Genomic DNA, 12,500 nt, shown 5'->3' with positions numbered 1-12,500 from the left:
AGGCAAGGCAAGGCAAGGCAACTTTATTTACAGAGCACTTTTCCTACACAAGGCTGACTCAAAGTGCTTCACATATAAACATTGTCATACAATAAAATAAAATAATAGATAAGTAAAAGAAAACATATGCAAAGAAATGGGTAAAATAGAAAGTTAAAAAGGCATTTTAGTATTAAAATAGAAAATAAAGGCAAAGTTAAAAAAGTTTCAGATTCAGAACACATTGGAAATCTTTTGAAAGAAATTCAAAGCACATTGCCCTCACATAAACACGGGCTAGGATACTGTTACTCTGCAAGTCAATGGAAAGCGGCTAACAGAAAGCTAATGCTAACCCAGCAAACTCTCCTTCAGGACGTACAGATAAGAATACAGGAAGCACAAAAACACACAGATCAGTTCGTGGGTAAGACAGGCAATCGCTAGTCTACAAATTCATCGGCGTATCCCTTTAAGCATGACCCCGTTTCTCCCCTCGGCGACCCCCCTCCCCCCAGCCTTGGAAGATAGCGAGTGCCGGGAACAACATGCCAAGGCAGTAGACACTTTTAAGCAAAGATTAAAGGTTTTTCTTTTAATCAGTCATTTGGCAGCAATGTTAGCGTTTCACCCCGGTGCGGCGCAGGATCAATTTTTAATGCCTCTGTGCAGAGAGCAGACAGGGTGATTGGCAAGAGAGGACCTATTTACAAAGGATCTATTTACACATTTTCCATAGAAATATGCAGAGGGCACAATTGACATCTCTTACGGAATTGAAAATGAGCTCGCTCTTTTCCTGTCTCTCCTCTCTCCGACAGGAGGCACGACCTCTGTGGGCCCCCTGATGATTGTTGCTTCATGTGTGTGTCTGTGTGTGTGTGTTTGTGTGTGTGTGTGACTGTGTGTGTGTGTGTGTGTGTGTGTGTGCGCGCGGTTATGTTTTTGGCTCATGTGTATTGGCTCGCATGTAAGAACAAAAAGGGATCTACACCTCTCTCCCTTGTGTTGCACCCGCGCACGTTTCTCTTGCATGTTGTGCTTTTGCAGTGGCTGGGTAACTAGGTCAAACAACCCTAGTGTAAACAAATCTCAAGCACCCCACCCACAACATGCTAATCCCAATATATATATATTTTAAGACAATCTCAAGTCTCTTTATCTCCCCTGTCATTACGTTCGGTTACAACAAAGACAAAAAGTAAGTAGGATTCCTTTAGAATCCCTGCCAAATCCAGACGTTTTTTTTTATTTTTTTTAGACACATTAATATTCAATCACAGATCATTTAAAAGCCAAGCACCCCTGCCATCCATCCATCCATCCATCCATCCATCCATCCATCCATCCATCCATCCATCCATCCATCCATCCATCCATCCATCCATCCATCCATCCATCCATCCATCCATCCATCCATCCATCCATCCATCCATCCATCCATCCATCCTTCCCTCCAAACAGTAAGTCAGTCAGCCAGCCAGCCAGGAAGGTCTGTCTAGTCAGAAAATCCACAAGCCATTGATCCAGCGATTGACCCTGCACTCAGGGGATCGATATACCTTTTAAACGGCACCATTGTAAGCGCTCAGGCACAATTGCGATTGGGGGGTTGTTGGCACAGTTCATTTTCCTAGGTAACGATGGCGTTCAGGGCGCTAACCTGAGTCCTTTCTCCTTTCTCCGCCACCGATACCATCAGAGGAAGGTTGGGCGGATGTATTGAGAGGGACACAAGACCAGGATTTAAAACCCAGACAGGCAGGTGAGTGCGTGTGAGTGCATGGATTCAAAGATTTAGTTATTGAACGTGCCGAGGAGACGTTACGGAGCCAACTGTGAGGCATGAACTCAAAGTCGAGTTCAACCTCTCAACCAATCAAGAAAATACACAAAGAGATAAAGTGTCCGTTGTAGTCGTCTATTTAATCACGTAAGCATATCGAAACACTGATCTGAGCCTCATGGTTTGACGTTTTAAGATGGCCATGCTCAAAGATAGTTCTGTGTTTGCATAAGGGTGTGGATTCTGGGCATGGTGCCGGCACAGTGCACCTTATTGGATGCTGTTTTGGGGAGGCAGGTGAGAGCAAGGTTCCGGGCCTTGGTTAGCATTAAATGACGGACTGTGACACGTCTAAGGTGTCTGTCAACGTGGTTCACAGATCTCGTTAGCCAAGGTGTCAGAGAGGGTGGAAATTACTGCGTGTGTGAGTGTGTGTGTGCGTGTGTGTGTGTGCATGGGAGTGCATTATTTGTTTGTGTGAGTATGTGTGTGTTTGCATGTCTTTGTTTGCATGTGTGTATGTGTGTGTGCGCGTGTGTGTGTAAGGGAATGCTTGTATTTGTTTGTGTGAGTATGTGTGTGTTTGCGTGTTTGTGTGTGTGGCCATGCATGCATGTGTTAGTGTGTGTGTGTGTGTGAGTGTGCATGTGGCTCTGTAAGTGAAGTGAAAATTAGGCAGCACTCATACCTTCACCTCCTCACCTGCCACCATTAATAAAACTAAACAACAGGCCCAGGTGCTATGAGTGTGCTTGTGTTTGTGTGTGTGTGTGTGTGTGTGTGTGTGTGTGTGTGTGTGTGTGTGTGTGTGTGTGTGTGTGTGTGTGTGTGTGTGTGTGTGTGTGTGCGTGAATAAGCATGAACATGTGTGCTGGCTGCACAGGGCCCATGTGTGCTTGCGTGGTTGGTGGTGGGTGCTGTCACCAATTTGCCCCCCACCTAAGCCCCAGTAAACGAAGTGCGTCGGAGCCGGAGGTGACGGAGCTGTGGCTTGATAAACACAGAAGCCCTGCTTCGATTTCCCATCCAGTCCACTTTGGAAACACATGGCTCTTCCTGGGTGCAGCTGGCCCTCAGGGGGTGGGAGGGGGACAGGTGTGTGCGTGTTAGTGAGGGGGGGGGGGGGGGGGGGGGGTGGGGGGAGGTGACGGGAGGTGAAGGAACCGTGATGGATGTGAGGCGCGGGAAACTAGCAGAGTAGAGCTGAGGAGGAAGTTAGGAGGGAGAAGAGACGGAATGGATGGAGAGAAATGGAAGAACCAGGAGAGATGTCTTAGCTGGATACGCCGGTACCGAGCTGCTTACATGGATGGATAGGTAGATATATAGACAGAAATACAGATGAACAGACAGACAGACAGACAGACAGACAGACAGACAGACAGACAGACAGACAGACAGACAGACAGACAGACAGACAGACAGATAGGTAGATAGATAGATAGATAGACAGATGGACAAAAAGACAGACCGACAGACAGACAGACAGACAGACAGACAGACAGACAGACATATAGACAGATAGATTGATCGACAGATAGATTCATGGATCGTAGGATAAGCAGATAAGTTAGATAGATAGATGGATAGTGCTTTTTCAAAACAGAGGCGTTAAATATGCTTAATTTACCGTACACTTAGTGCACCTTAACTTTGACTGAAAACGTCGACTCTTAGGTGGGCCCTTCACACCAGGAACATCACAGAAAAAGAGGGCCCTCCTCCGTATTTCACACCTTGTCACCCCACTGCCTTCTCCCCTCCATCCAAGCCGGCTCCCACAGCGGGTAAATAATGTGCGGCGTTCCACCTTTCAGCTGGCATCCGCATGCTTAAGACCAGCCTCATTTCCCCCGGAGCGGTTGTCAGGGAAGGAGGTGGGGCACTGAACTATACTTGCCTTTAGCCCCCCATAGTTTGGTAAGGAGATTGCATTTCTGACCCCCTCAGACGCACACAGACACACGCACAAACACACACACACAAACACACACACACACACACACACACACACACACACACACACACACACACACACACACACGCACGCACACACACACACACGCACACACACACACACACACACACGCACACACACACACACACGCACACACACACTCACACACACTTACATACACACACACACAGCCGACAGCACACACACACATACACACACAAACACACACACACACCCGCCAGCACACACAAACACACAAACACACACACACACACACACACACACACACACACACACACACACACACACACACACACACACACACACACACACACACACACACACACACACTCGTTCCCCGACACCTGTTCACCAACAACACACATTCAAACACACACACAATCACACACCTTTGCACACCAGTTTCTTCAAATCAACGTTGGAGGACAGGTGTGGGTGCTAAGCAGCGGTGATCAAACGCGAGCCAGCGCTGCTAGGTGCAGGAGGCTCAGGACGGGGGGCCTAATAGGATTGGGAGGCCCCCCAGGTGAGCCCGGGGACACCTCCAATCACTGTGATTAGCCCGGAGGCTAAGCAGGCTCTACGGCTACAGCTACGCTCCAGGCAGGGCGCAATGCCATGGGAAGGGATCACTAAGGGCCGTGCCTGGTGGGTCTTGGAGGCGTGGCGGGCGTGGCAGCCACGGCGGCATTCGTTGGGTGCCGGTGCGGTCCTTGGAACCCGCATCCCATCGCGACGGCTCGGGGATTGACAAAGTGAACTCCCGGGCTTACCTTCTTTCGAATGTGCTTTGGATGGTGCCTTTGCTCTGGAGCGTGGGGTAAAGTACTTACTGTGAAGGGACTAAAAGGGTAAAATGTGTGAGAGGTGTTAAAGTGTGATTCCTCAAAGCTTAAGGCTGCACAGCTGTAGACACGGAGCCAAAAGCTGTGTGTGTTGTAGTCGCACAAACACACACACACACACACACACACACACACACAAACACACACACACACACACACACACACACACACACACACACACACACACACACACACACACACACACACACACACACACACACACACACACACACACTCACATCGCTGTTGTTGTCACCGATTTGTTGACACATGTGCTGTTGTGTACTTGTGTGACAACTAGTACGGTTCATATGAGGGAACACAGGCAGGCAGTGGATGCACATTTATGCACACGCACACACGCACAACTACACACACACACGCACAACTACACAAACACACGTGCATACACAAACGCTGATGACCACACACACCCCAACCATTAACCACCCTCAACCACACACATGTACACACAATTACACACTTAAACCCACACAAACTCACACGGGCACATAATTACACAAAGACACACAAACGCCCACACACACACACACACAAACATACACCCACACAGACACACACACTGACTCCCACAAACTCACAACAAGCATTTATAAACTCATCAAAAAATTAGTACAAAAAAAGAGAAGAGCGAAGATTTAGCTCATCACTGACTAAGCAAAACTCTTCCAGCGTGGAGAACACACAATATAATTAACAGCGACCGCACCACTGGGTTTCACCGCATTAATGACGCTTCCCTCTGAAGTAAATTATGGAGAGTTGAGTGAAGGAATAAAGATGGGATGTGTGTGTGTGTGTGTGTGTGTGTGTGTGTGTGTGTGTGTGTGTGTGTGTGTGTGACTGGGGGGAGGACTGAGACATCAATCAAACGGGCGCAGAGGGATGCGAAGCGGGGGAGGCCTTAAAACCGCAACCGTTTAAAAAACCGGATTCTTTGACCTCCACCGATTGACTTAGTTTTGTTTAGGTTAGTTTTTAGTTTTCCGTCACGGCTCCGGGAAGCAGTGAACCATCTGTAGAGAAACGTAGCACATGTGTGCTCAGTTCTAGAGGGGTACCTCAGGAGGCATAGCTGGTAACGGCAAGGTTGTTAGTTCGACACCCCGGCTCCTCCTAGCGCGTTGAGTTATCCCTGAGCAAAACAACTGCTCCTGACGAGCTGGCTGTCGCCATGCATGGTTGACACCACCTTCAGCGTGTGAATGTGTGCATGAATAAGTGAATGTGAGGCAATATTATACAGCACTTTGAGTGGCCACTGGTTAGTTAAGCACTATTTGAATGCAGTCCATTTACCGTGTACCATGTGTACCTAGGAGTGCATGATTAGCTACTCACCTGTCACCAGAGCCATCATGTGCCAGGTACCGCAGGCTACCTCCAACACCTGTGCAATTAAAAAAACACAGAAACTATTAGTAATCCTTCTCCCATTACTGACACCCATCAACTCTCAGGGGGCTTTTAATGTGATAGAGACTAGCATTGTCTCCGAACATTAATTGTGTCGATCTGTATCATACGCACCTTCATGCCTTCCAGTGGGACGGGTTGTGGGCTCCAGAGTCTCTGGAAGACCTTACGGTCAGCGTCCCCGGACAGACTGGGGATCCGACCCCATAAAACCAGCTCCCCATCTGCTGTATGATAGAGAGACAAACATCAGTCATCAGACATTCTGGATGAAACATAAAGACCTGCATCCTCCATTGCATCAGAGCAATCAGTATTTATAATAAACAAGTGATTGGGGTGTGTTTTGGGACATACTATTTTGATATGTATATGTACACTCTATGCATTGCATAAGAGCAGCTGGTGGTTGTAGTACAGTACAGTATAGTGTATATGTTTCACATTCATAATCATCTGGTCCTCTCTGCTGCTGAGTGGACGTGCCCTGCCGCTGTCGGGGTCATGTTTACATGGGGGTACATTCTGCGGTGGGTCTATACTAACACAGCTAAGTGCTACGGCTGGAGGCGCAGCCCCCCAAGAGCCATCCGGGACCGCCTCGGACCAAACCGCCACCGATATTCACAAACAATTGAATGGCTAAGAGAAAGGAAGTACTAAATCGAGCTCAAGGGGACGGCTGGTTATGTCCGGTCGAAACTGGGTGCAGTGGGATACCTGATGAACGAGCCCTGACTGCACCCTACCCTCCCACCACCTCCACCTCCACCTCCTCCACCTCCTCCACCACCACCACCTCCACCTCCTCCACCACCACGTCCTCCACCACCACCACCACCTCCACCTCCTCCTACACCACCACCACCACCTCCTCCTCCACCTCCTCCTCCACCACCACCACCACCACCACCACCTCCTCCATCTCCACCACTACAACCACCACCACCTCCACCTCGTCCACCACCACCACCCCCACCACCCGACCACTGCAAAGTCCTTCCCTCATGGGCTAAAGACAAGAAAAACGGCTGTCCACTTATCACACACATGCACACTCTCTCACACGCACACTCATGCTGACACACATTAATGCACAAACACGCTCGCACAATGACGCATACACACACACACAAACACACACATACACACATACAGTACACACTTAAGCATTTATTCATGCTATCGCAGGCTGCCTATTTAAACCTGCCACTAATAAATTTATATTTACAGCCTGCGTTGAGGACTTTTAAATTATGGCAAACAATAAAGCTGGCACACAGAACTCCAAAGCTCTTTCAGGGGATGTTAAAGCAATATAGTAAGCAATTTTCCAAAGTGGATTACAAATTTCACATCCAGGTTTTATTGCACATTACGATAACTTAACCACATCTAAATGTTTCGCATAAACGGGAAATATGTGCTGTTTAATATGCTATTTTTCATTTTTTAAGAAGCGCTTGGCAAGCGAGGGCATGCTGTTTTGTGTGTTGGTGGAGTCAATAATCTTTATGAGGTGGATTTTAATTACCAGGAGATAACTGAGTATCCAACTCACGGCAAACCTCCATCAATCTCTATCTAGCATCCACCTGCACGGTGCACTGACACAAACACACACGCACACACGCACACACACACACACACACACACAGACACACACACGCACACACACACTCACACACACACACAGACACACACACACACACACACACACACACACACACACACAGACACACACGCACACGCACACACACACACACACACACACACACACACACACACACACACACACACATAGAGGCACTCTCAAAGATGATTGATCCGTCAATCAGTAATGTATTATTTTCATCTCAGCAGGAACAACCCCTTTTAAGGGCATGCGAGGCGAGCGATGTGAGCCACTGATTAACCGTGAGCCCCGCCACCCTCAAACACACACACACACACACGCACACGCACACGCACACGCACACGCACACAGACGGGCAGTTGTACACGGGGGTTGGCATGGAAATCAGCGAAAAAAGGTTAAGTCTGATGTTTTCCCCGAGAACGACGGTCGGCGAAAGGTCAAATCAATCATTTGCTAAGCATGGCTCGTAAGCAATCCATAACTAGCTTGTTTTAAATAATACCATTTTATAGATCACCTAAAGACATAACTGCAACAGCAGCGACGGCTCGCCCACTCCCACCCCCAGACCTCCCACCCACAGAACACAAAACTCCTCGACGCAGCGTGAATGGAAATATGGCCCAAATAACTCAATATGTTGACTCCGGTCGATTTAATGAACCGCTGGCATTTCAAAAAGCGAGCGAGTGCAGAGCTACCCACCGCAATGCCAGCAGACATGCCGGTTGAACAATACGCAATCCTTTTTAATAGAATATCGCATTATGACGAAAGAAAGAACGACTCCTTGTACGTGTTGCATTGGAGAGCAAGGACCACTTAAATTCGGTCTAACGTCCTGAGCACCGGTTTGTCTGACACGTTTGTGAATGGCGTAAAGGCATTAGATGTCGAGCCGTGGCAGTTCACCGGTGCTCTCTGGAGCAGGTGAATCAGACGGCTGACATGTGTGGCAAATTACAGTGGGAAAAAATGGTCGACAAAAAGAGGGAGGAGGGGGAAGGGTGGGTGTGGACAGAAGACGTTTTGGGGATACACTGAGGTAATGTGTGGCGAATGGAGACTTCACAAACATTAGAAACAACCCATAGGTTCATGAGGATGTGTGATATTAGCTCTCGCAGGGTTAGGGGTCGGGGGTCTTCAGTGAACGGCTTCATTCCGCACATCATCTCGGGAATTATGCAAAGTCTGAATTTTGCACCATTTCATTTGAAAAAGATATTAAGAATTAATGAGGTTGAAGCTGTGCTCCGAGTGATGTCATTTGAGGACACTGAATCCTTGTTGTGTTAATTAAAACTCAGCCGAAAACTATGTAGATGAAAAAATTTGCATGGTCAAATGCCGCTGTGAAGGATGCTATTGAGGGAAAAAAATGGGGCTTCTTAATTTCAAGTATTTTTTGTTAAGACTATGCAGAGTTAGAAGAGGTGAAGGATGCTATTGAGGGGGAAAAAAGGGTTTTCTCAATTTGATCTATTTTCTGGTAAGACTTTGCAGAGTCTCTTCAACTTCTGTACAGCAATCACTCACATTCCCTTCCTCTCGGTATCATCTGAGTCTCAGAGTGTATTACTTGGGTACACAATATAAGTGAGTCATTTCAATAACACACTCACAATACCCCACTTGCATCGTCGCCTCATTCAGTGTGTACATTGCGTTGTCAAACAGACAGCGCCATAGAGCGCTTATGAAACATAGATCATAAAAGCATCCCGCTTGACATCTTAGCTCTTCTCCGCAGATTCTGGGATTTCTTTGTGTTTGTTCTAAAACAGCGCCGCGGCGTCTGCTGCATATTTCAACAGTGCGCTACCGAAGCCGCTGATACACAGAATAATGAACAGCCACGACGCGATGAGGGGATGTGATCCTACCGGCGACGGCTGAGCTGTAGCTGTCCCCTGCCCCCACGCGCCGTACTCCTCCCTCCAGGTGAGGAGAGCCCAGGAGACAGGGCCTGGACACCCGGGTTCTGCTGTCGCCATGTCCCAGCTGTCCCTGGCGATACACACACACACACACACACACACACACACACACACACACACACACACACACACACACACACACACACACACACACACACACACACACACACACACACACACACACACACAACCACACGACAAAGTCAGTGGGTTCCACACGGAATTTAATTCAGGATCGGTCAGGTTTTTTTTTATTTTTGCTCTGATTTATTCAATCGGAAATGACACTTGCCACTATTCACATGTCAAGGCCAATTCTGGCAATAATTGTTTTGCTCGTGCTCGCATTTGCTGAAAAGCAACTAGCTAAAAGCATATCCTTCGCACTGCATAGCGGTAACAAGATTGTTATATTTGTCAAAGTGGGCCCATTTCAGTGCCAATGTAAATCTCTGTTAAATCTCGTGTGCTCTCTGGCATGCGGCCAAGGTCAGCCTTACAAGTTAACTCTCAGACGCACTGAAGGGCACACTTCAGTTTTCCTCAAAAATGTACTAAAATACCAGCACTCGATTTTACTGGGATACCATAATGTAGGTTATGACTTACCGCTGGATGCACCGTGATTAAAATTCATCTCCATATATTATGATTTGTTGCTGTGTTTATCACTACTCTCCGAAGTTACAGCCGACCTCGTCGGGCCACACAGAGCAAGGCCACTCTGCCCTGTCCCGCTCTGTTCCTGCTCCTTACTAAAGGTATAGAGGGGCTTTCAGTGGCCCGCTTGTGTATCTACTGGCATAATGGAGTGAGTTAGAGTGAGCACAATATGTTCAGGTCTACATAATAGCATGTGTGTGTGTGTTTGTGTGTGTGTGTGTGTGTGTGTGTGTGTGGTAGTATGTGTGTGTGTGTAGGTGTGTGTGTGTGTGTGTGTGTGTGTGTGTGTGTGTGTGTGTGTGTATGCTTGTTTGTGTCGTACGCAGTAATCCAGGCTTTTAATTGCACATTCGTTCGTCTTACCGTGTGGATATTAAGATGTGTCAACATATGTTCAAGCTGTGAATGTGTGTGTGTGTCTGTGTGTGTGTGTGTGTGTGTGTGTGTGTGGGGGGGGGGGGGTGTTTGTGGTTGCATGTACATACACCCATTAGTTGGTGGTGAGTACGCAGACACAATTAGATGTTGTATTCCCATGGACATATGTCATTATGTTGTGTATGTGTGTCCCCGAAAGCGTGTATAATGCATTTTTGGATTTGAGTAACCAAATTATTACGATTATGCATGTTATTTTATCCGTGTGTGCGGCTGCGTGTGCGTGCACACGCACGTGTGTGTGTGTGTGTGTGCATGTGCGCGCATGTCTGTGTATGTGCGTCTTCAAACAAATGTTTCTGAGTTTAAGTACCACAATGGTTGAGTTTATATCTATGTGTGTGGCTGTGTCCATGCCTGTGCATGTACATGTTTAGACGCATCCATGTCTGTGTGTCTGTTGTTCTGCGCCACACACCCACACGCACACACACACAAGCCCTGCATGTGTAAGAGAAGGAGTGCTGTCAGGTGCTGATCCGCGTGGCTCCCAGCTGCATCTGGAGCCATCTGTGACTGGAGCGCACTTGAACCCCAGACAGACCTTTAGCAGCCAGGAGGCGCTGCTAGGAGCCAGGCTGGGCTCAGCCGAGCTGAACCGTCTGCTCTGGAAGGTGAGCTGGAGACAGACGCTACAGCGTACAGACGCTGCTAACCCCCTGATCACACACACACACACACACACACTACAACGCACGCACACACACACACACACACACGCGCACACACACACACACACACACACACACACACACACACACACACACACACACACACACACACACACACACACACACACACAAACACACACACACACACACGCGCACACACACACACACACACACACACAAAAACAAACACACACCCACACAAGCACATACACACACACACACACACACACACACACACACACACACACACACGCCCATGTACATTGACACACGCACGCACACACACACACACACACACACACACACACACACACACACACACACACACACACACACAAACACACACACACACACACACACACACACACATACACACACACACACACACACACACGCACACACACACGTGTTTCAATAATATTGGCACCGATTGTTTTCTGGATCAGAGGACACTCTCACCTTAACTTTGCTGTCATGGTCATGCTTCCTATTGTCTCCATTATTGTCCACTTTCTACTGCTCTGTGGCTGTCCCTTTAAATTATGAAAATAAATAAAACCACCTGCATACGATCACATACATAAATGAGCCCTCTCTCTCTTCAAGATACAACTAATACCTCAACAGACTCCCCCCCCGCCCCCGTCAGCCGCCCCCCACGCGGTTCATCAACATGCATCCCTCCCTCACAGAGAGGAGCGACCGTTCTACTTATAGTAATGATCTGCCAGCAACAATATGATTAGTGAAGCAAAAAAATCTATTAATTCAGCAGCAGAATCAATAGTTGCCTCTCAGAATCGGCGTGCTGCAGTTAATTAATAAACAGAAAGAACAGTGCATCCAAGTGTGGCCACCGCCGCTGCCATCCGTCAGGGACCCCTGGGCGGACCCCCCCCAGCCTAGAGGAGGAGGAGCAGGGGCAGGAGGAGCACGAGGAGAACGAGGAGCACGAGGAGAACGAGGAGCATGAGGAGGAGAATGGGGAGTGGTTTAGGAACCACGGAGCATGAGACCTGAGACCATGGCCCCTCCATACGGAGTACATACTCAATAGACAGTATCAGTACTATAGACGTAAAGAGAGGCAGTATCTACCTGTCTCTGTCTGTCTGTCTGTCTGT

At 48.1% G+C, this 12,500-nt stretch overlaps 1 long non-coding RNA gene across 1 annotated transcript in view; it reads right to left on the bottom strand.

Moving 5' to 3' along the window:
* Positions 1–12,500, bottom strand: part of LOC115545006 (uncharacterized) — a 21,383-nt gene that overhangs the window by 4,202 nt on the left and 4,681 nt on the right. Inside the window, exons 2-4 of the long non-coding RNA XR_003977050.1 lie at positions 9,551–9,674; positions 6,140–6,252; positions 5,951–5,999 (exon numbers count right to left, since the gene is read on the bottom strand). This is a non-coding gene — a long non-coding RNA (uncharacterized LOC115545006). The remainder of the gene's footprint in view (positions 1–5,950; positions 6,000–6,139; positions 6,253–9,550; positions 9,675–12,500) is intronic.

This window comes from Gadus morhua, chromosome 6, assembly GCF_902167405.1.
Source record: "Gadus morhua chromosome 6, gadMor3.0, whole genome shotgun sequence".
Classification (NCBI taxonomy): domain Eukaryota; kingdom Metazoa; phylum Chordata; class Actinopteri; order Gadiformes; family Gadidae; genus Gadus; species Gadus morhua.
This window is presented reverse-complemented; position numbering and strand designations above follow the sequence as displayed.